Raw genomic sequence first — 22,619 nt, forward strand, 5'->3', positions numbered from 1 at the left:
CTCGGTGGCACTCAGCCCAGGTGGTCTCCTGTCCCGTGGCAGCAAGCTGGCAAGCGGAAGGAGGCAATCGCCCGGTGCTGGGATGCTGTGGAGCAAGGAGAAGGCAAGTACAAAGATTACTTGCTGGTGGGATCACTACTTGAAGGTGACTGACACTCAGCTCTGAAGCTGGTTGATGTCTGGCAATGGACCTGATGAGGTTGCAGCTGGTGGATGGTTGTCGGAAGAATTTGCATTCAGGCTAGTAGATGTTGCGAGGCTATGCTGGCTGAGATGGGTGCAAACTGGTTTGGAAGCCTTGTTTGTTAACAGGCAGCCAAACAGAGGAGGAATCTGGGGGGACGCTGTCGGGTGTTGGCCATCCCACTCACCTGTTTGCCTTTGCCTTACAGGGATGTCTGGAGCCGGTGAGGTTTTCCCCAAGTCCAGTCTTAAAAGTCATCAAGGGAACCGCAGGACATCCCTATTTACATCGGAGAAGTGAACGTGAAATACTGGCAGTGAGGAATGGACAAGGCTGTGGCTATACTTGAGAGAAGGAGCTTTGAAAGGCGACTGCAGGCGGACATCTGCTGCATTGCAAGTGATGGGGCAGTGGGGAGAGAGAAGAAAATGAGGGAGGGAACATTAGGCCACATTAGGTGCACCACTGAACTGCTATGAAGTCACTTTAAACAGGCATGGCTTCCCCTCAGGGATTCTGGGAAATGTAGGTGGTAAAGGGGACGGAGACTTGTTACGGTGGTTAAGTATTACGATTAGGATTAGGGGTAAAGTAGGGTAGGGGTGGGGGTAGGGGTAGGGTTCCCTTCATGCCAGGGAACTCTGGGAATTGTAGCTCTAGTTAGGGGGCAGTGTTAGGGTTCCCTTTTTGCCAGGGAACTCTTGGAATTGTAGCTATAGTTAGGGGGCAGGGTTAGGGTTCCCTTCTTGCCAGGGAACTCTGGGAATTGTAGCTCTAGTTAGGGGGCAGGGTTAGGGTTAGGGTTCCCTTTTTGCCAGGGAACTCTGGGAATTGTAGCTGTAGTTAGGGGGCAGGGTTAGGGTTAGGGTTCCCTTTTTGCCAGGGAACTCTGGGAATAGTAGCTCTAGTTAAGGCTTAAGGGTTAGCGTTAGGGTTAGGGTTAGCGTCAGGGGTAGGGGTGGGGGTAGGGGTAGAGGTAGGGTTCCCTTCTTGGCAGGGAATGGGGCTCCCTAACAACTCTTGGCACCCTTTTCCAACTATAGCTCCCAGAGTCTTTGGGGGTGATTAAGCCATGAGTGTTTAAAGCGGCTTCATAGCGCATTAAATGGTGTGGATGTGGCCATGGCCTCCCTCACCCCACTGCCTCTTATTAATGAAGAATCGAAAGGATTTCCCAATTCAGATCTCTCGGAAACAGGAAACAGAAATGGAATGGACAAGGCTGTGGCCAAACTTGAGAGAAGGAGCCTTGAAGGGAGACTGCAGGCGGACATCTGCTGCATTGCAAGTGATGGGGCAGTGGGGAGAGAGAAGAAAATGAGGGAGGCAACATTAGGCCACATTAGGTACACCACTGAACTGCTATGAAGTCACTTTAAACAGGCATGGCTTCCCTTCAGGGATTCTGGGAACTGTAGGTGGATAAGGGGACGGAGACCTGTTACGGTGGTTAAGTATTAGGATTAGGATTAGGATTAGGATTAGGGGTAGTGTAGGCGTGGGGGTAGGGGTAGGGTTCCCTTCATGCCAGGGAACTCTGGGAATTGTAGCTCTAGTTAGGGGGCAGGGTTAGGGTTCCCTTCTTGCCAGGGAACTCTGGGAATTGTAGCTGTAGTTAGGGGGCAGGGTTAGGTTCCCTTTTTGCCAGGGAACTCTGGGAATTGTAGCTCTAGTTAAGGCTTAAGGGTTAGGGTTAGCGTCAGGGGTGGGGGTGGGGGTAGGGGTAGGGGTAGAGGTAGGGTTCCCTTCTTGGCAGGGAACGGGGCTCCCTAACAACTCTTGGCACCCTTTTCCAACTATAGCTCCCAGAGTCTTTGGGGGTTGTTTAAGCCATGAGTGTTTAAAGCAGCTTCATAGTGCATTAAATGGTGTGGATGTGGCCATGGCCTCCCTCACCCCACTGCCTCTTATTAATGAAGAATCGAAAGGATTTCCCAATTCAAATCTCTCGCAAACAGGAAACAGAAAGAAGAAAGACTTTTTATCTCAAGCCATTTTGGAAGGTCTTAACTTGAAATGCCAATAAACGTATTTTTATTGTATTGTGTTGTAAAGTGTTGTGATTACCATGGGAAGTAGGGTGGTAAAATACCTTTGTCTTTCTGCATGCATTTATAGTAGGCATTTTGCACTCACCTGAACCCTACAGGGAAAGGGCCTACAGGGCACAATGGGAAAGGGCGGGGCAACCGGGCTGCTTAAACCACACCCCTTTTCCAAGGGAAGCACCATGGGGGGTGGGCCGTCCGAGAGAGAACAACAGAACACAGAACAAAGAAGACGGAAGTGGCGCACAGTTCCTTCTGTTCCCTCTCTCCCAAAGAATGGAACGTCAACACCCAGAGTATGTGATCCAGTAGTCACACACACACTCTGCAGCACGGGAGAGAATGAAACTCCGGACATCCAGCACCCGCTTCTCTGCTTCTCTCGAACTCTTTGACTGTAACCCTGTCCAATCTTTTTTCAAAGAGGACATCTGCAAATTTAGAGGAGTGGGTAGGAGGCGCTGAAGTGTTGCAGGTGGAAAGGGACAACCAGAGGCCTACAAAAAAGAATTACAAGGAAAACAAGATTTGGACATTGAGAATTTGGACTGAAATTAAGAATGAAGAATGGAGTGATCTCTTCATGGGGAGATCGGAAGAAATATGGATTACAAATCTGACCAAGATAAAAGTTGGAGCTTTTGGGACATTTGGACTCAAAAGAAGCAAGAAACATGATTTGGGCTCCGCTTTTGAAAATGGAGGACTGGTTGGAAGTAACATGGAGTTTGCTGGGATAGAGATCCTCCGAGACTTGATGACCAACATAAAGGGCTATCAACAAAACCGGCAGAGAGGGACTGAGAGAAATTTGAAGGCCTCGGACGTGAGGAATCCAGGCTAAGAACTGATATTATGGACATATTTTGGGGATTGAAACCGGGGAGGGGGGAGGGAGAGTTTTTGAATCCAAAGGGTGTACAATTTTATGTTGTTCTCTTATTTCTAAGTATGTTTAATAATTACTATAAAAGTGGGAAATCTGTGGAAGGGAACTTGGGTCGACTTTGGTAAAAGGCGTAAAAGATTAGTATTACGAATTAATTGAGGTTTAAGCTAAATCTGGTTAATAAGAACTTGCTGAGTTAACTATTGGAATTGGGATGTATGAGGGGAAGGTGCGGGGAAGTCAGGGAAAGTGGTTAAGAAAGTAAGATTCTGAAATTATGCATGTTTGTGCCTGTGTCTTTGTGTCTGTGTTGTGTTTTGTATAAAATCTGAAAACCCAATAATTTTTTTAAAAAAATCTTTTTTCAAAGAGGGCCAGATTTGATGAAGTGAAGGGCCGTGAGGGCCGCCAAAACAGCCCCTTTTTTAGGGTTTTATCCCAGGAAATAAACTGCCACAGGGGCCAGATTAAACTGACCGGTGGGCTGGATTAGCCCCCCAAAATGGACCTTGGACATGCCTGATAAGCGCACAAACAAGATGTAGCGTGTGCACCATTTCATGTTTTACTAGAAAACTTAAGGTCACTGTTAGCTGGTAGGCTTGGCCTTGAGGGGAAATCCCCCCCTTGAATCTGACTTAGGATTTCAGCACTGCCACTACAGAGTAACAGTGTCATCATAATTTCACCATGGCAACCAGCTGCTTCATTTCTACTTACTTGAAAGGCAGGTCATTGAGTATTTATTTTATTTATTTATTTTTGTATGAAATATTTATTAAGTTTTCCATAACTGAACACGTGGCCACTTTCTTTCCCTAGGAATTGCATCCCTAGCATTGCATCCTCCCCCCAGCCCCTCCCCAAAGCTTGCTGCACCCCAAGGCGTTTTGCACTCACCTGAACCCTTGCAGGGAAAGGAGCAGGGGACCATGGGAAGGGGCATGGTGACGAGGCTGTTTAAACCACACCCCTTTTCCAACAGAAGCGGCAACGGGGGGTCAGTATCCAGCACCCCCTTCTCTGCTTCTCTTGAATTCTTTGACTTTATGGGGACAAGCACAATTACTGGAAAGAGATTGTTGGTAAGACATGGCTCAAAGTAAGGCAATGGGCTGGCACTGAAGCCAGTTAGGCTGCTTTACACTGACATAATGCACACTTTAGAGTGAGTTCCAACAACAATTTCCCTATTCTCATGAAGAAAAGATGCCCAAAGAGTTCAAATGATGCTTCTCCATAACAGGGTTGCGCATTGTTGGTTACATTTTGACAGCAATAATATGAAGATTTACAAAACATAAGAAAAGATCCCTGCCTGATCAGACTAGAGACCGATCTGGTTCAGTGTTCTGTTTCAACAACGGCCACCTAGATGCCTATGGGAAGCCCACAAGTTGGGCATGCGCACAATAGTGCTCATTTCAATGCAGCCACTACATATGACTCCTCCACAGTATGTTAAAATTGTTACTAAAATCACTCCCTTACTGTACCTAAAGCAAATTTGTGGAGGTGCACTTGTAAGTTCTGTGGGAGCGATTCCATTATTAAAGGAATATATGTTCCTGAGTATGTTTGCCGGACTGAAAGGTGTCCTGGAAGTCTGATTTAGGCCTCTTACTTGTCTGGATGGAGGACAGAGAAGCGTGAGTAAGCATGTGCAGAAATTAGCCTCCAATACACATTAAGATCTATGTTAGTAGTTCCACCCCCTTTTGCCTCGGCCCCACCCACTACTGTACAGGCATTTATTTTGTGTTTTTATCTCTTATTTATATGCTATGAACCACCCTCAGAACTACAGATGAATACAGGAACACAAATTTGTTTGTTTGTTTGGTGGCTGTTTGAAGATTGCCTGAAAGGGAATGTGGCCCTGGTTAAAAACCAAAATAATATCAGGAGCTGCAGTTAAAACAGAGGCAAATGTGGTCATTCGCTTGAGTGAAATGATCAAGAAACTTCAAACAATACCCCCTCCCTCTGAAATATTTCCATCTGTGCACTCTCTCTCTCTCTCTCTCTCTCTCTCTCTCTCTCTCTCATATGCACACACAAAGAAAGAGAGAGTGAGAGAGATGAAGGAAGGAAGGAAGGAAGGAAGGAAGGAAGGAAGGAAGGAAGGAAGGAAGGAAGGAAGGACCTACTCAGAAAGGTACCATCAAGCATATGAAAGCTCTGAGTAACATTCCGTTAATGGAGAAATAACTTCTCCCAGGAAGCAAAGACTTCTTCGCTGCTCTTATCCAAAACTAGCCAAGCCTCCCAGCAGCTGTTCTTGCTGCATTTGCAGTTTGCACATCTGATTCACACTCCCAGAAGGCAAGATACACTATTGATTAAAGATTAAAACATGGTCTGGGGTTCTACTGGGCAAAAGATGCAGGGGGAAAGTAAAATGACACAGTGCTGAAATGGTTTCAAAATTTCTGATTTTGGAGTGCATTATTTGACTTTCTGAAACTTGCAGCATTTCTTGGAGTGCTACATTGAAAGTATTCTCTTGGAAGTCTTCCTTTGTAACCTAAGAAAGCTGCCTGGATCAGGCCAGTGGCCCAAGTTCAGCATCCCATTCTCACAGATGCCTGTGCAAAAACTGCAAGCAGAATCTGACCCCAACAGCCCTCCTGATTCTCAGGAACTGATATGCAGAAATATGCCGCCTCTGAACCTGGAGGTACTATATAGCCATCACTTGACACATCACTCATTTCACATGGCATCCACCTGGCTCCCCCCCCCCCCCAAGAATCTGGGAGCCATAGTTTGGGTCATTGGGTTTGGTGCTTTTGTAACTGGCTTTATAATGGGTTTTAGTCAAATACAATAAATGATTGATTGATTGACTGACTGATTGATGAAAAAGTGTTTTTTTCCTGAGATGGTAACTTTCTCTCTGCATGCCATTCCTTGAACAGCTTCCTGTGCAAAGATAAGGCTTGCTTTCATTGCTCTGTTCATTTGTGCATTTGACTAGTGTTGTGGGGAGGGAAATGCAACCACTGGGCCTAAAAATGTCCCCCTCCTGCCCACTTGGGTTTCCAGTGTGGCCTTCACAGATATTGGCACAACTTGTTTGTGTGTGTGTGTTTGTGAGGTGTGCTCACCATTGTGAGGGCTGAGGGAGTGATGGTGATGCCTCCCCAGCTGCTGCCATTGTCCGTGGGTTGATTGTGATGTGACAAAAGCATTTGGCTGCTGAGCGGGTATAAATGTGGGCCAAGGCGCAAGCCTCAGCAGTTGCCCTCCCCAGAGAGAAATGGGCAGCTCGGTGGCACTCAGCCCAGGTGGTCTCCTGTCCCGTGGCGGCAAGCTGGCAAGCGGAAGGAGACAATTGCCCGATGCTGGGATGCTGTGGCCCTGGTGGTCTCCTGTCCCATGGCGGCAAGCTGGCAAGCGGAAGGAGACAATTGCCCGATGCTGGGATGCTGTGGCCCTGGTGGTCTCCTGCCCCGTGGTGGCAAGCTGGCAAGCGGAAGGAGGCAATGGCCCGGTGTTGGGATTCTGTGGAGCAAGGAGAAGGCAAGTACAAAGATTACTTGCTGGTGGGATCACTACTTGAAGGTGACTGACACTCAGCTCTGAAGCTGGTTGATGTCTGGCAATGGACCTGATGAGGTTGCAGCTGGTGGATGGTTGTCGGAAGAATTTGCATTCAGGCTAGTGGATGTTGCAAGGCTACGCTGGCTGAGATGGGTGCAAATTGGTTTGGAAGCCTTGTTTGTTAACAGGCAGCCAAACAGAGGAGGAATCTGGGGGGATGCTGTCAGGTGTTGGCCATGCCACTAACCTGTTTGCCTCTGCCTTACAGGGATGTCTGGAGCCGGTGAGGTTTTCCCCAAGTCCAGTCTTAAAAGTCATCAAGAGAACCGCAGGACATCCCTATTTACATCGGAGAAGTGAACGTGAAATACTGGCAGTGAGGAATGGACAAGGCTGTGGCCATACTTGAGAGAAGGAGCTTTGAAAGGCGACTGCAGGCGGACATCTGCTGCACTGCAAGTGATGGGGCAGTGGGGAGAGAGAAGAAAATGAGGGAGGGAACATTAGGCCACATGAGGTGCACCACTGAACTGCTATGAAGTCACTTTAAACAGGCATGGCTTCCCCTCAGGGATTCTGGGAACTGTAGGTGGTTAAGGGGACGGAGACTTGTTACGGTGGTTAAGTATTAGGATTAGGATTAGGGGTAGGGTGGGGTGGGGGTAGGGGTAAGGTTCCCTTCATGCCAGGGAACTCTGGGAATTGTAGCTCTAGTTAAGGGTTAGAGTTAGGGTTAGCGTCAGGGGCAGGGGTAGGGTTGGGGTTCCCTTGGCAGGGAACTCTGGGAATTGTAGCTCTAGTTAGGGGGCAGGGTTAGGGTTCCCTTTTTGCCAGGGAACTCTGGGAATTGTAGCTGTAGTTAGGGGGCAGGGTTAGGGTTCCCTTCTTGCCAGGGAACTCTGGGAATTGTAGCTCTAGTTAAGGCTTAAGGGTTAGCGTTAGGGTTAGAGTTAGGGTTAGTGTCAGGGGTAGGGGTGGGAGTGGGGGTAGGGGTAGAGGTAGGGTTCCCTTCTTGGCAGGGAACGGGGGCCCCCTAACAACTCTTGGCACCCTTTTCCAACTATAGCTCCCAGAGTCTTTGGGGGTTGTTTAAGCCATGAGTGTTTAAAGCGGCTTCATAGCGCATTAAATGGTGTGGATGTGGCCATGGCCTCCCTCACCCCACTGCCTCTTATTAATGAAGAATCGAAAGGATTTCCCAATTCAGATCTTTCGCAAACAGGAAACAGAAATGGAATGGACAAGGCTGTGGCCATACTTGAGAGAAGGAGCTTTGAAGGGAGACTGCAGGCGGACATCTGCTGCATTGCAAGTGATGGGGCAGTGGGGAGAGAGACAAAAATGAGGGAGGGAACATTAGGCCACATTAGGTGCACCACTGAACTGCTATGAAGTCACTTTAAACAGGCATGGCTTCCCCTCAGGGATTCTGGGAACTGTAGGTGGTTAAGGGGACGGAGACTTCTTACGGTGGTTAAGTATTAGGATTAGGATTAGGGGTAGTGTAGGGGTGGGGGTAGGGGTAGGGTTCCCTTCATGCCAGGGAACTCTGGGAATTGTAGCTGTAGTTAGGGGGCAGGGTTAGGGTTCCCTTCTTGCCAGGGAACTCTGGGAATTGTAGCTCTAGTTAGGGGGCAGGGTTAGTGTTCCCTTCTTGCCAGGGAACTCTGGAAATTGTAGCTCTAGTTAGGGGGCAGGGTTAGGGTTAGGGTTCCCTTTTTGCCAGGGAACTCTGGGAATTGTAGCTGTAGTTAGGGGGCAGGTGTGAGGGTTCCCTTCTTGCCAGGGAACTCTGGGAATTGTAGTTCTAGTTAAGGCTTAAGGGTTAGGGTTAGGGTTAGCGTCAGGGGTAGGGGTGGGGGTAGGGGTAGAGGTAGGGTTCCCTTCTTGGCAGGGAACGGGGCTCCCTAACAACTCTTGGCACCCTTTTCCAACTATAGCTCCCAGAGTCTTTGGGGGTTGTTTAAGCCATGAGTGTTTAAAGCGGCTTCATAGCGCCTTAAATGGTGTGGATGTGGCCATGGCCTCCCTCACCCCACTGCCTCTTATTAATGAAGAATTGAAAGGATGTCCCAATTCAGATCTCTCAGAAACAGGAAACAGAAAGAAGACTTTGTATCTCAAGCCATTTTGGAAGGTCTTAACTTGAAATGCCAATAAAGGTATTTTTATTGTATTGTGTTGTATAGTGTTGTGATTACCATGGGAAGTAGGGTGGTAAAATACGTTTGTCTTTCTGCATGCGTTTATGGTAGGCATTTTGCACTCACCTGAACCCTTGCAGGGAAAGGGACAGGGCACAATGGGAAAGGGTGGGGCAACCGGGCTGCTTAAACCACACCCCTCTTCCAAGGGAAGCACCATGGGGGGTGGGCCGTCCGAGAGAGAACAACAGAACACAGAACAAAGAAGACGGAAGTGGCGCACAGTTCCTTCTGTTCCCTCTCTTCCAAAGAATGGAACGTCAACACACAGAGTATGTGATCCAGTAGTCACACACACACTCTGCAGCACGGGAGAGAATGAAACTCCGGACATCCAGCACCCGCTTCTCTGCTTCTCTCCAACTCTTTGACGGTATCCCTGTCCAATCTTTTTTCAAAGAGGGCCAGATTTGATGAAGTGAAGGGCTGTGAGGGCCGCCGAAACAGCCAACCCAAGTTGTTAACCTTTTTTTAGGGTTGAATTTGTTGAGGGTTTGTTTTTTTAGGATTTTAAATAAACTGTGATCCACCCTGCGGCAGTGGGGAGAGAGAAGAAAATGAGGGAGGCAACATTAGGCCACATTAGGCGCACCATCCATTGAAAGTGCTATGAAGACGCTTTAAACAGGAATGGCTTCTCCTCAGGGATTCTGGGAACTATAGGTGGTTAAGGGGACGGAGGGTTGTTAGGGTGGATTAGGGTTACAGTTAGTGTTATGGTTGGGTTAGAGTAGGGGTAGGTTTCCCTTCTTGCCAGGGAACTCTGGGAATTGTAGCTCTAGTTAAGGGTTAGCGTTAGGGCTAGGGTTAGTGTTAGGGTTAGCGTCAGGGGTAGGGGTGGGGGTAGGGGTAGAGGTAGGGTTCCCCTCTTGGCAGGGAACGGGGCTCCCTAACAACTCTTGGCACCCTTTTCCAACTATAGCTCCCAGAGTCTTTGGGGGTTGTTTAAGCCATGAGTGTTTAAAGCGGCTTCATAGCGCATTAAATGGTGTGGATGTGGCCATGGCCTCCCTCACCCCACTGCCTCTTATTATTGAAGAATCGAAAGGATTTCCCCATTCAAATCTCTTAGAAACAGGAAACCGGAAGAAAAAAGACTTTGTATCTCATGCGATTTTGAAATGTCTTAACTTGAAATGCCAATAAAGATTATTGTATCGTATTGTATTGTTTTATATTGTATTATGATTCACATGGGAAGTCAGGGGGCCTTGGTGAGTGCTAAGGAGGGCTTCTTAGGGTGCCATGGAGTCCACATGACACATACATCACAAGGGGGGGGCTCTGTCATCATTTCTTTATTAACAAATGCCCCCCTTGAGGCCTAGTTTCTTCAGCCCTGTCTGTATATGGTTTCCTGTGATGTCACAAACATACATAGCAGCTGAGAGGAAAGAGGCAGTTTTTTATACTAGAATTTCAAACATAGGAGGGCCGGAGGGGGACATTTTTTGGTCCAGGGTCTGCATTTCCCTCTTTGAATAAAGTTTGGACACCACTGCCCTAAGCCATGCCCTCTCACCAGGCCTCTTTTCCCAAGGCTGTGCTGCAATGTTTCAATGGTGATTATTATTGTTTTGCTGCAAATTATTGGCCTTTTTTTGGTTAGAAGCAGATGAAACTACCTTATTTTTGCTCCACATTTCATACCATTCCTCTTGAGCTGCATTATTTAAGTTAGGAAGGCAGGAAGATAAAGCAATACAAAATCAAGCGTGTCAAAGCATTTGCAGACACAAGAAAGTAAAATGGATGGTTAGATCAAAATTATTCTGATCTGAATCCAAACTTTGCTTTGCAACAATTTATGCTATGTGTATAAGTAGGTTGAATGTCCCTCCATTATAATGTATGTAGTACTATTATTTTTAATTAGATTTATATCCCATGCTTCTATCCAAAACAGCCAAGCAGGGATGTCAACTTGAATAAAATATTGTCGGGGTCCAGGTAGGCCCTGCCCTGCATAATTTATCACATGACACAGTGCAAACACACCATTTGAACTGGAATGCCCATCAACTTTGTGGGGGCCCAGCCCCCTCAAATATTGTATTGTGGGGGCGAAAGCCCCCCTGGCCCCTAGGAGTTAACTCCTATCGAATCAAGGGTGGAGAACAACAAGTGATCAAACAATTATAATAAAAAATCTTTAAAGCAATTAAATTCATATTGGGAAATATTTCAACTTAAAAGGCTCATTGAAAGAGGGAAGTCTTCAGTAGGTGCTGATAAGACAATCAAGACGGCATCTGCCTGATATTCAAAGGGAAGAATTACTTAGGGTAGGTGCCATAACACTAATGGCCTGAGTCCTGTATTATGCAGAACAGACTTCCTATAAAATGGTATCTGTAAGAGAATCTCACATGCAGAGTGTAGTGACTGACTGGGTTTATGTTGGGCTGGACAGAGGAGGAGGAGGAATGGACTGCCTCCCCATCCTGACCCTTCCAGGGAGGAGGAAGAGGAAGACAGTATAGATTTACAACAGTGGTTTGCAGGAGGTCACAGCTCAGAGGCAGATGAAGGGGAAAGTCGGGAAATAGTGGGAGGGGAAAGTTTGAAATAAAAAAAGAACTGTAAGAAACTTTTCCTTGTCTTTATACTTTCCTGGGCAACCAGCTGGGAGCTACTGATAGCATCCTGACTGTATATAAAGGGTGAGAGAATCTTTCAGGTACCTGAAAGGCTACAAAAAGAAGTGCAAAAGTCAGGTACATGAAGAGAAAATGGGATCTGTTGTCACTCCCATTTGCAATTGGTTGTCCAGTTACTTATATATGGGCAGGTAATGGAACAAGGCAGAAACCGAGCACAAGAGTCTGCTGGCATATTTCTTTGCATGGTACATAATTCAGTGGTAGAACATCAGGATTTTTATGCAGAAAGTCTTAGGTTCAGCCCTTGACATCTCCAGGTAGGATTGGGAAATATCACCTGAATCATGATCAATGATCATCTGAATCATTGAGAGCCTCTGCCTGTGAAGATAATACTGAGCTAGATGGTCCAATGTTCTGCCTCAGAATATGACAGCTTCCTATGTTCTGCCTGTCATATATTCTCTGATATATGCATTTTCATGAGCACCCGAATCGCTGAGCTTTGAGATACGTTGGGGCTGCCAGAGCATACATTTGTTTGGCTTCCTTTGAATGGAAGTCACTGGAGATTGTGGCCACACATACACACACACACACACACACAGAGAGAGACACTGCAGGGGCTCACAGCATTAACACTCCATTCCACCTTGTTCCTCCATTAGGTTTCTAAGGGACTTCATCACAGAGAGCAATTCAAGCCTCTTGTCTCCAGGACTTCAGACAGAGCTAGAAAAAATTCTTGCCCCATCACCAGTTAGTTCTTTCTGTGGCAACAGAGCCAATTGTTTAATTATGGAAAAAAAAAAAGAATGCTTGGCTAGGGCCATTGACTTAACAAAGAAATTGATCTGACTACTTTGGCAGGTTTTTTTTAACCATGGAATCCAATTTTACAGATATAGGTACAGTTTGTAATGGTGTTTCATCCTTTTTATGTTGTACACCTTACTGATTTTTTAAGATAAAAGTATAGAAATACATTTAATAAATGTCAGGAGCTGGCCTGCTTCCGACTTGAGAAAACAGCATGCAAGAGGCAATTAACAGAAGATTGATTGCATGCAAGCAATTAGCCTCCAATCACTCTCCCCAAGCAACCATCTATCACAATTACGTTGACTCATCTGAAGAACACTTCCAGCTACTACAGAATATCCTGAACCTCCTACTCTTACGTTTCAGGTGTCGTCGTCTGTCTTGGACTTTTCCATTTGTCTAGTTCTAGGACTGATGGGGTCAGCTACCTCCTCTTCCGCTGAGGAAATTCTCTCCCTCCCCTGTGCCATGAGTGACTGTGATTCCTCAGAGAGCTGGCTCCCATCCAGCCCGCCTTTTCTGTGTTGAGAAGCCACATTCCTGCCAGCTATAGAGGGAGGAAGCAACAGACCACTGGTTCCAGCTGTCTGAGAAATCTGCAAGTCTCCTTCTTCTCCTTCTGCCTGCCTGCTGTCTAGCTCAGGCTGCCCTTCTCAGTTTTGGGCTGTCGTATCCATGACAATAAATAAAACCACAGATTTGGACACAGACCCAAAGATGACATTGAAACCATCTTCCAATCCTGTACCAATACTGAGAATGGGGAAGGGGAGAGGAATGATAGCTGATGTCATATCCTGTTACAGATGCAATTAAAACATGCCTTTCCTCTTCAGAACTATCTTAGGAAGCAGTCTAATACTGACTCAGGTCATTGCTCCAACTGGCACACTGTTGTCTATATAAATTTTCAAGATAGGAGCTGCATTGAGAAGCTGCTACCTGTATCTCTGTAGTCCTGTGGTTCACTACATGAGGCAGATGTCCACAAAGATCTTAACTGTTCCTCACATTTTGCCATCCTGTGCTCAATGTCAGAAATGAAAATTTCAAATGGCAGAAACTAACAATTTATGTTTCAGACTGGCCATTTTGGGGGGCATGGTGGTGTTTTAGGTTTTCTGGTGTAAGCTGTTTGCAGGATCCCAGATGGAAAGGTGAAAGAGAAGTCCTCTTCCATTAATACCTGTCTTAGGGCCCAGGGGAGAACGAGCAGTAGAAGATCCTGCAATATGACCCTGATACCAAATTACAGAACATGGCTTTATAACAAGACTGTAATTCAGATACCTCCATTGTACATGCACAGACTTATAAAGCTTTGTGATTTCAACATTTAGATCCTCACTGGTTGCTGCAGCATTTTATTAAGGATCCTGCTTGCACAGAAAGGGTTGTCACATCTCCAGGCAAGCATTAAAAGAAATGTTCAAAATAACTAGACTGCCCCAGGGATGAACGATTTATTTGCTGGCAACCGATGCATCCTCAATATGCTTATTCTACTGTTTTCTCACTACATGTTAAATCTCAGTAAGCCCACATGTTTTCCCCCACTTACCTCTGCTATATAACTCACAAAACTCTATTGGTGCAAATGTTACTGAGTTGCAATGCAAGGCAGTTAAGATTATTTTTGTTGCTTAATCAATTGAATTGCTATCATTTTTTGTTGTTTCCTCCCCACAAGGAAGGTTAATCAAAGAACTAGGAGAGAGATTCGCAGTTCTAAGAAATGAAAAGAATGGTAATTTCTGAAATTATTTTGTGGGGACACGAATGGACATGTTATAGAATTCTAGTCCAACCCTCTGCAGTGCAGGTATCACAGCTAAAGAATTCACGCGAGCAGGTCACCCAACCTCTTAAAAAAAAAAAACATCTAGTGAAGGAAACTCCACCACCTTCTTTTAAATCATAGAATTGTAGAGTAGGAAAGGACCCTAAGGATTACCTAGTCCAATCTCCTGCCATTGCAGGAATATGCAACTGTCTCATATGGGGGTTGAACTTGCAACCTTGGCATTATCGGCGCCATGCTCTAACCAATTGAGTATGTAGCCCATTTCACTATTGAACAGCTCTCACCACCAGACAGTTCTTCTTAATGTTTTGTTTGAATAGCCATTCTTGTAATTTGGAATCCATTGGTTCAGGTCCTACCCTCCGAAGCAGGAGAAAACAAGCTTGCTCCATTTTCCATGTGACAACCCTTAGGATATTTGAAGATGCCTGTTGTATCACCTGTTGGTCTTCACTTCTTCAAGCTAAACATACCCAACTCTCTCAACCATTCCTCAAAAGGCTCTGTTCCCAGACAAAGGGAGGATTTATTACAGACCTTACAAATACCCTGATAATTCTGCTTATTCCTACACTGGTAAAGGACCATGTAAACAATTCGAGGTTCTGGTTCTGGTGTATAAAATCCTATAGGACTAAGTTACCCGAAAGACCATCTCACCCCTTGTATACCCAATCAGTCACTGCACTCTGCAGGTGAAGGCTTCCTGCAGATATCATCTTATCAGGAACTCCATTCCACACAATGTAGGAATCAGGTCTTTAGTGGTGTGGCACCTACTCTTTAGAATTCCCTCAGATTACATATTAGACAGGCATCATTTCCTCTCTTTTCAACGCCTACTGAAGACCTTCCTCTTCTGCAAGGCTTTAAGGGCTCATCCACACTTCCTCTTGTGCTACGGAAGGCACCGGTCTGAGAGGTTTGCCACTTAACCCACTAATTTCCAAGGGAATGCCCACTCTTTAGTGATAGATCAGAACAAATGGCAATCTGGGGGAAAGCTGAATTGCCATTTGCTCCAGCTGAATGCCAAAGAGTAACTTTCCTTGGGAGAAAACAGTGGGAGAAGAGGAAGTGTGGATAATCCCTAAACTGAAATCTTTCTAAGTCTACTTTTAAATCTAGCTCCTTTGGGAGGGAGGGAGAGCAGGGTATAATTTTTGTATGTATGGATAATAAAATAACTTGCACCTCTGTCCACAATGGATGGGATTATTGGGAGTTGGACTTTGGCGACAATTGGAGGGCCACAGATACCCTTATATGCCATAAGGCTTAAGTCACAAGGTTTCTGATTTTTGGTGGTGGCGTTAGTATTTGCTGTATCTGCTTTCCATTGTTTTTGCAGCTACTGAGGAACTGTACATTCTGTGTAAAAAAAAATCCCATTACCAATTCACCTGAGCTAATTGAAATGCCATATTATCTAATCCACACATGTATAGCAGACTGACAAAAGGGAAAAGAGAGAAAACCATTCAGACTAAATTTCAAATACAATACAAATGTATTACACATCAATTGTGCAAATAAGATAACCATGTTAATCTTTATAGGAACATTTGCAATTCGGGGGTGGGGGTTACTTTGTTTGAGGCAATTGTCTTTTCCACTCCTTTTATTAGATCATGCAAATGAAATAAGCACCACTTTACCTTCACAGAGTAAAAAGCAAACAGACATGTATTTTATTTCAATGCATTTTTAATACTGGCCTGGTGGGCTTTATTCAGCCACTAACGACTTGTCTTGGATTGTTGCTTATCTGTCTAGTTTTCTGTGATGTAACTGTCAACGACCAGCATTAGGAAGCACAAAAAAACGCACTCATTATCCAGATGTGTATAACAGTGCAAAATAAATAAAAGTAGTATAAAAAAATGAGCACCGACATTGTAAAGGAACGTTACCCATTGAAGAAAAGATAAACAGATGCAGAAGGTGGTTGTGGCTCCTGCTTCCCTTTCTGCTTATTTACAGTCCTATCCAGTCTTCTTTGCTTGCTTCCCAGGTCATGCTCCAAATCCCCTAAAGAGAACATTCCTTTTCTCTTTTTTTAAAATTTCATTTTATTGAGTTCTTTTTTTAAGACAAAACCATAAAAAGTGAAGGAACAAAAACATACAAACGAACAAAAAAAAAAGAAAAAGAAAAAAGACAAAGCAACACATACAAAAAGAAAACAAACGGAAAACAAACCAACATCAATTCATAACATAACATTAATTGACTTCCCTCCATCTCGGTTTTGGGCTATGAGCCACAATACCTTTCTGCAGTATCATTTTACAACATCTATCTATACATCGCAGGCTTTATGGTACACCTACTGTGATTTTAATATTTCCTAAATTTGCTTCTATGTATGTTATGAATTTGTTCCAATCGTTAATAAATTTTACACTTTTTTGATGCCTGATTTTTTGTGTCATCTTTGCTAATTCTATATACTCAAATAATTTAATTTGCCATTCTCTAACAGTTGGGATATTAGGGGTTTTCCAATTTTGCGCTAGCAATATCCTGTTGCGTATTGGAACATTATTTGGTCTTCTTTCTTGATCTCCTCTCCGACCATTCCCAAGAGGAAGGCTTTGGGGTTTTTTGGGAAAGTATATTTCAATTTTTTTTTTAATTCATCATAAATAAGTCCCCAAAACCTTTTCACTTCTTCACAAGTCCACCACGTGGTAGAAATCACCCTCTTTTGTTTTGCATTTCCAGCATGTTTTGTCTCCGGTCTTATACATTTTTTCCAATTTCACAGGGGTGATGTACCATGGGTACATCATTTTTCCCATATTTTCTCGGAGTCCAACACATGCTGTGAACTTCATATCCTTGTTCCAAAGTTTCACCCACCTATCGTATTCTAGGTTGTATCCAAGATCTATGGCCCATTTAACCACAACTTCCTTTCTCTCTTCATCCTTAGTATCCCAATCTAATAATTGGTTATACATTTTGGATAAGAGTTTGGAATTACCTTCTAGTATTTCCACCTGGTATCTGGACTTTTTCTCATTCATCCCTGTTTTTTTATGTTCGTTCCATAAGGCATTAATTTGGTGAAATTGTAGCCAACCCGTTAATTTATCCTTTAAATCTTCATATGTTCTAATTTTCCATCCTTTATCTGATCTTACCAGGAGGTCTTCATAGGTCCATCTTCCACTTTCCATGTTCAATTTTTTGATTGTTAGAATATCAATTGGTGATAGCTACCAGGGGGTGTCTTTTTCTATAAGTCTTTTATTTATATCCCATACCTCAAGCAACGCTCCTCTGATGATATGGTTAGAGAAGCCTTTGTGTACCCTCTCTTTATTGTGCCACAGATATGCGTGCCAACCGAATCTGGTGTTAAATCCCTCTAAATCTAACAAATCTGTGTTTTTCAAGACAATCCATTCTTTGACCCAACACAAGCACGAGGCCTCGTAGTATAGTTTCAAGTTCGGCAAACCCTCCTCTATCTCTTCGATCTGTAAGTAGTTTAAATTTAATTCTTGCTCTTTTGCCCTGCCAAATAAATCTGGAAAGGGTTTTCTGCCAATCTTTAAACATTGCCGTACCTCTAATCACCGGGATATTCTGAAATAGAAACAGCAGTCTTGGAAGAATACTCATCTTAATTGCGGCCATTCTTCCTGACCAGGAAAGTTTTATCCTACTCCAGGTATCCAAGTCTTTTTTAATCTCTCTCCAGGTCCTAATATAGTTATCTTCTACTAAGTTTATGTTTTTTGTGGAGACCCAGATACCCAGATATTTCACCTTTTTCACCACCTTTATTCTTGTTTGCAACTCTAACTGGGAGAACATTCCAGATGAAAGGCACACCTATTGTAAGAGTTCTTTTCCATTCCCTTAGAATCTTATAAAAAGATAGCTAGGAATTGACTGAGCAGCTAATTCCACCTCGTTTCAGTCTCACTGGCATGCAGTCACAGTCCTTATCACCCTCTTGCATGCCAGTATGTCCTGCTCCATCTCATTCAACTATTATTATTATTATTATTATTATTATTATTATTATTATTATTATTATTATCATCATCATCATCATCACACCTGGACAGCTTGAAAAGAGGATTGGAAAAATTCACGGAGGATAAGGCTATCAGTAGCATGAATCCTGATGGCTATATTCTACCTCCACCGTTGGAAACAGTATGCTTCTGCACCCCAGTTGCTGGAAACCATGGTGGGGAGGCTGCTGTAGTACTGAGGTCCTGCTTGAAGACGTCCTATAGGTATTGGATTGGCCACTGCAAGAACAGGATCATGTGCTAGATGGGCCACTGGCCTTATGCAGCAGGCCCTTCTTAAGTTACTTCATATTAGGCAGAGTACACGCTTTTTATCTCAGGTGCGCATTTTTCAATGCATCAGTAAAGTACACATTTTGTATGCATCTTTTACATGAAATGCAGGGTGTGTATCACTAAGATCTCTCCAGCTGCCAGATATTTAAGCATTGGCCACAGGGAATGGGTACCATCATTGTCACATTGTCAACTTGCCTGTGAATGCCCCTGAAACTTCTGGGTGGCGTGAGGAGGAAGATGAGTCAGTTCCCATAACCTGGCATAGTAATTCTTCTGTCCTTAAAGAGGCTTACAAAAGCCAAGTGATGAGTGGTCCACACCAACACACTCAGTCTCCTATTAGAATATATTACCTCGTAATAAGACAAGATTATGCTGCCGCATTAGAAAGAAACATGGTAACTGTAAAAGAAAGGCATTTATCATGCTGCTCCCTTTCAGGTTTATCATTCCACACACAAAAGCGATTCATAAAATAATTTGATTCTACATGTAAATCAGTCATGCTATTATTACTACCAGGGAACATAAAAGTCTTTCATATCTTCAGGAGAGAAAAAAATACTGTTCAAAGGAAGTTGTGTTCAGAGAAAACGGGTCGTTCAGGCAGTAACAAAATGATAGTTCAAAGACGTCTGAACCTGTATGAATTCTTAAAGAACAATTAACAGAGTCTATTCAACATCATTTCATATGTAAACAGTTGTGATCTAAGTAGAGGCTGACACATCTCAGAATGACTCACAAGGGACAATACACGCATCAGGATTAGGCAAGTGGAAATGGACTGTTCATGTTTTCTGTGCTTTATTGATTAAACATCAGCTTTATCTTCAGCCCAGTGAATTTACACTAGGGCACATATACACTCTTCTATTTTTAGTTCTGAGCATTGTGGCATCTGCACTCCCTACACACAGAGTTAGGAAAAAGACTCAAACATACATTCCATTAGAACCCTGGTCAACAGGTACCATTCAGCAACATTCCATATGTGGGACAAATCAGCTTCATATAACCAACATGTCTTAATGCATGAAGGGGTTAAGACCATAAAGTACGCAGGCTTATCTAGATCAAGCTGCTTCACCTTGGGAGGAAGGGATACTAAGTTCTTTGTGTTCCCACTTTCGAACATCCCACCATATGGACCTTAAGGAGGTCCAAGCTTAGACTGGGTGGCTTAAGCAAGCAAACTTTCTGTTTCTATACAAATAATTTAGAAACACTTACCATTTTGGAACCTAAATTATTATACTGTTTTTTGTTTGTTTTTTCCCTGGCTGCTGTATGGAAAAGTGCACGGGGTGTTAGGGGAGGGGTAGTACTTCTGGTGGGAGACATATCTGGTGGGGTAGTTCATCCAACTTTGGTCCAAACCCTGCAGTCAGCTGTCACCCGTGGTTCCTAGAAGCTGTCAACATGTGACAATAGTCACATGCTGGAAATGGCTTGGACTGGCCTGCTGAACCAGATGAGGGCAGTCTTGGTAAGCTAGTGACTTGTTGCCTCCTGCATGCAAAGGCAGGCTCTGGTGGATTGAGCAAATGAGACCAATAGTGGGTATAACAGTCAAGAAGGTAGATAGAGGGAAATGGGCGGCAGGTGGGGCTTGTTAACCTGGAATGGTAGCTCACCTAGGAGAAAGAAAACACTGACCTTAAACCTTGCTGCCTTGCGGTTATACTAATTTGTGAGAAAGGCTTCATGAATGAACCCTGAGGAATAATCTCTATCAGCTGCCTTGCAGGACATATTTGGGAGAAGAAAGGAGTACACCCTACACAAATCTGGAGTCCCTAAGGCAGTTGGATGGCATATTGTACGCCTCCTTCTGGCAACTCTTGTAGCTAAACTAGTGCCAAATGTACTGACTTGCTTTCATTTGGACTAGATAAGCAAGACCAAGAGGGGAGTCTTGTTGTTTGGGCCCCCCAAGACACACTGCCCAGGCCTGCGCCCCAGAGAGGTCACTTTGATGCTACTAATGCAGTGAAAACAATGCAGAAGGCAGCAGTTATGAGTCATAAGCTCAACCTGGTTGGCGTATGTGCAGTATTAGTGGTTCAGGTGCCGCCATTGGTGGGAGAGATCATCATGTCTCACTGGTCAGCTACTGCCCATCTTAAGCCGGGAAGCCCCTCGGCAATAAGGTGCTGACTCACCATTGTTTGGAAGTTTCAATGGATGCTTGGAGCTCAGAGTTTCTCTCAACAAACACATTGAACCATTGCACCAGGCAAAAACAAAGCCTGTTTCATCTAGCAAGATGGAATGTTAGAACCATGTGTCCTGGCTTGTGTGCCAACCTGCTGCAGAGCAACAGAAGATGGCCATCATTGACTGTGAACTGAAAAAGCTCAACACTGATGCTGCCACTTTACAGGACACCAGATTTGCATTGCATGACAGACTGCAAGAGAAGAACCACACTTTTTTTCCCCAAGGAGGGCTTTGCAATGAAGAACTCCTTTCTGTCTGCAGTAGAATCACTGACCATTGGCCTGATCCAGCAAAGCTCTTCTTATGTTCTTACGTTCTAAAGATCAGGATCCTCATAAGAGCATTAAGTCCAAAGTAAAAAATTACTGGTGCCTTCAGTTACCTATCCCTTTTTTAGAATATTCCAACAAATGCCAATATAATTACATCAAAGAGAGACAAAGACATGCTGACCATCTTCCCTGTCTTTATGAAAAGACAGAGCACCCTTCTTTCATAAATATATATGAATCATTAATAAATACAATTTGCATTTCTCATTCTTGGCAATTTGAATGACACCTCAAGAAGACATTTTTCTTTTCTTCTATTTTTGCCAGCTCCCCGTTTGGTTCCAACAACTGTTCTCTTTGGAAGGAGCTACCTTTAGTTGGAGATGGTCTTTGGCTTCCTCCCTAGCCAAAATTAACTCAAATTAAGCGAACACAGTGTGTGCATTTGCTGTTTTGAAAGTCACTCATCAGAAATTCAGTTCTAATCTCCAGCCTCTTTCTCAGCCAGGAACCATTACTACGGGCATTGATACAATCTACAGATCTTCCTTTAGAGAGTTATGTTACTTTTTATGAATAACACAGTGCTTAATATCTAGAATGAAAAGTGGAGGGCCTCAAGACTTTCTGAAAGCGCTTCCTATGCTCAAAACTGCTTATTTTTTCACATGTTGAAAACAAGGCCCAGCCAAATCTGAGCCCAAGTTTTGACAACACAAGGGCCAAAATATAGTGATGTTAATCACATGGCTCTACCCTTAAGTGTCAGTTCTTTTTCTTTTTACAAATAGTCATTATGGGGGGAGTTATTTGGATCAAAACCTTCATATAGGGAGTAGAAAAGCTTTAACACATGTCTGTGAGCCTGATCCATGTCAGATACCCCATACCTGCAATTTGCATTGCCCCAAAGTGCCCAGCTGAAATAAATAGGACTTTTTACAGAACATCTATTCACAGGTGTGGTGGGCAATTCTGCTTAGGGCAAATAGTTAAAGCTGGATGGCGGCTAACAGATTGAGGTTGAATCCTGACAAGACAGAAGTACTGTTTTTGGGGGACAGGAGGTGGGCAGGTGTGGAGGATTCCCTGGTCCTGAATGGGGTAACTGTGCCCCTGAAGGACCAGGTGCGCAGCCTGGGAGTCATTTTGGACTCACAGCTGTCCATGGAGGCACAGGTCAAATCTGTGTCCAGGGCAGCTGTTTATCAGCTCCATCTGGTACGTAGGCTGAGACCCTATCTGCCTGCGGACTGTCTCGCCAGAGTGGTGCATGCTCTGGTTATCTCCCGCTTGGACTACTGCAATGCGCTCTATGTGGGGCTACCTTTGAAGGTGACTCGGAAACTACAACTAATCCAGAATGCGGCAGCTAGACTGGTGACTGGGAGCGGCCGCCGAGACCATATAACACCAGTCTTGAAAGACCTGCATTGGCTCCCTGTACGTTTCCGAGCACAATTCAAAGTGTTGGTGCTGACCTTTAAAGCCCTAAACGGCCTCGGTCCAGTATACCTGAAGGAGCGTCTCCACCCCCATCATTCTGCCCGGACGCTGAGGTCCAGCGCCGAGGGCCTTCTGGCGGTTCCCTCATTGCGAGAAGCAAAGCTACAGGGAACCAGGCAGAGGGCCTTCTCGGTAGTGGCGCCCGCCCTGTGGAACGCCCTTCCAGCAGATGTCAAAGCGATAA

This window comes from Podarcis liolepis (assembly GCF_965112155.1).
Source record: "Podarcis liolepis genome assembly, chromosome: Z".
Taxonomy (NCBI): Eukaryota; Metazoa; Chordata; class Lepidosauria; order Squamata; family Lacertidae; genus Podarcis; species Podarcis liolepis.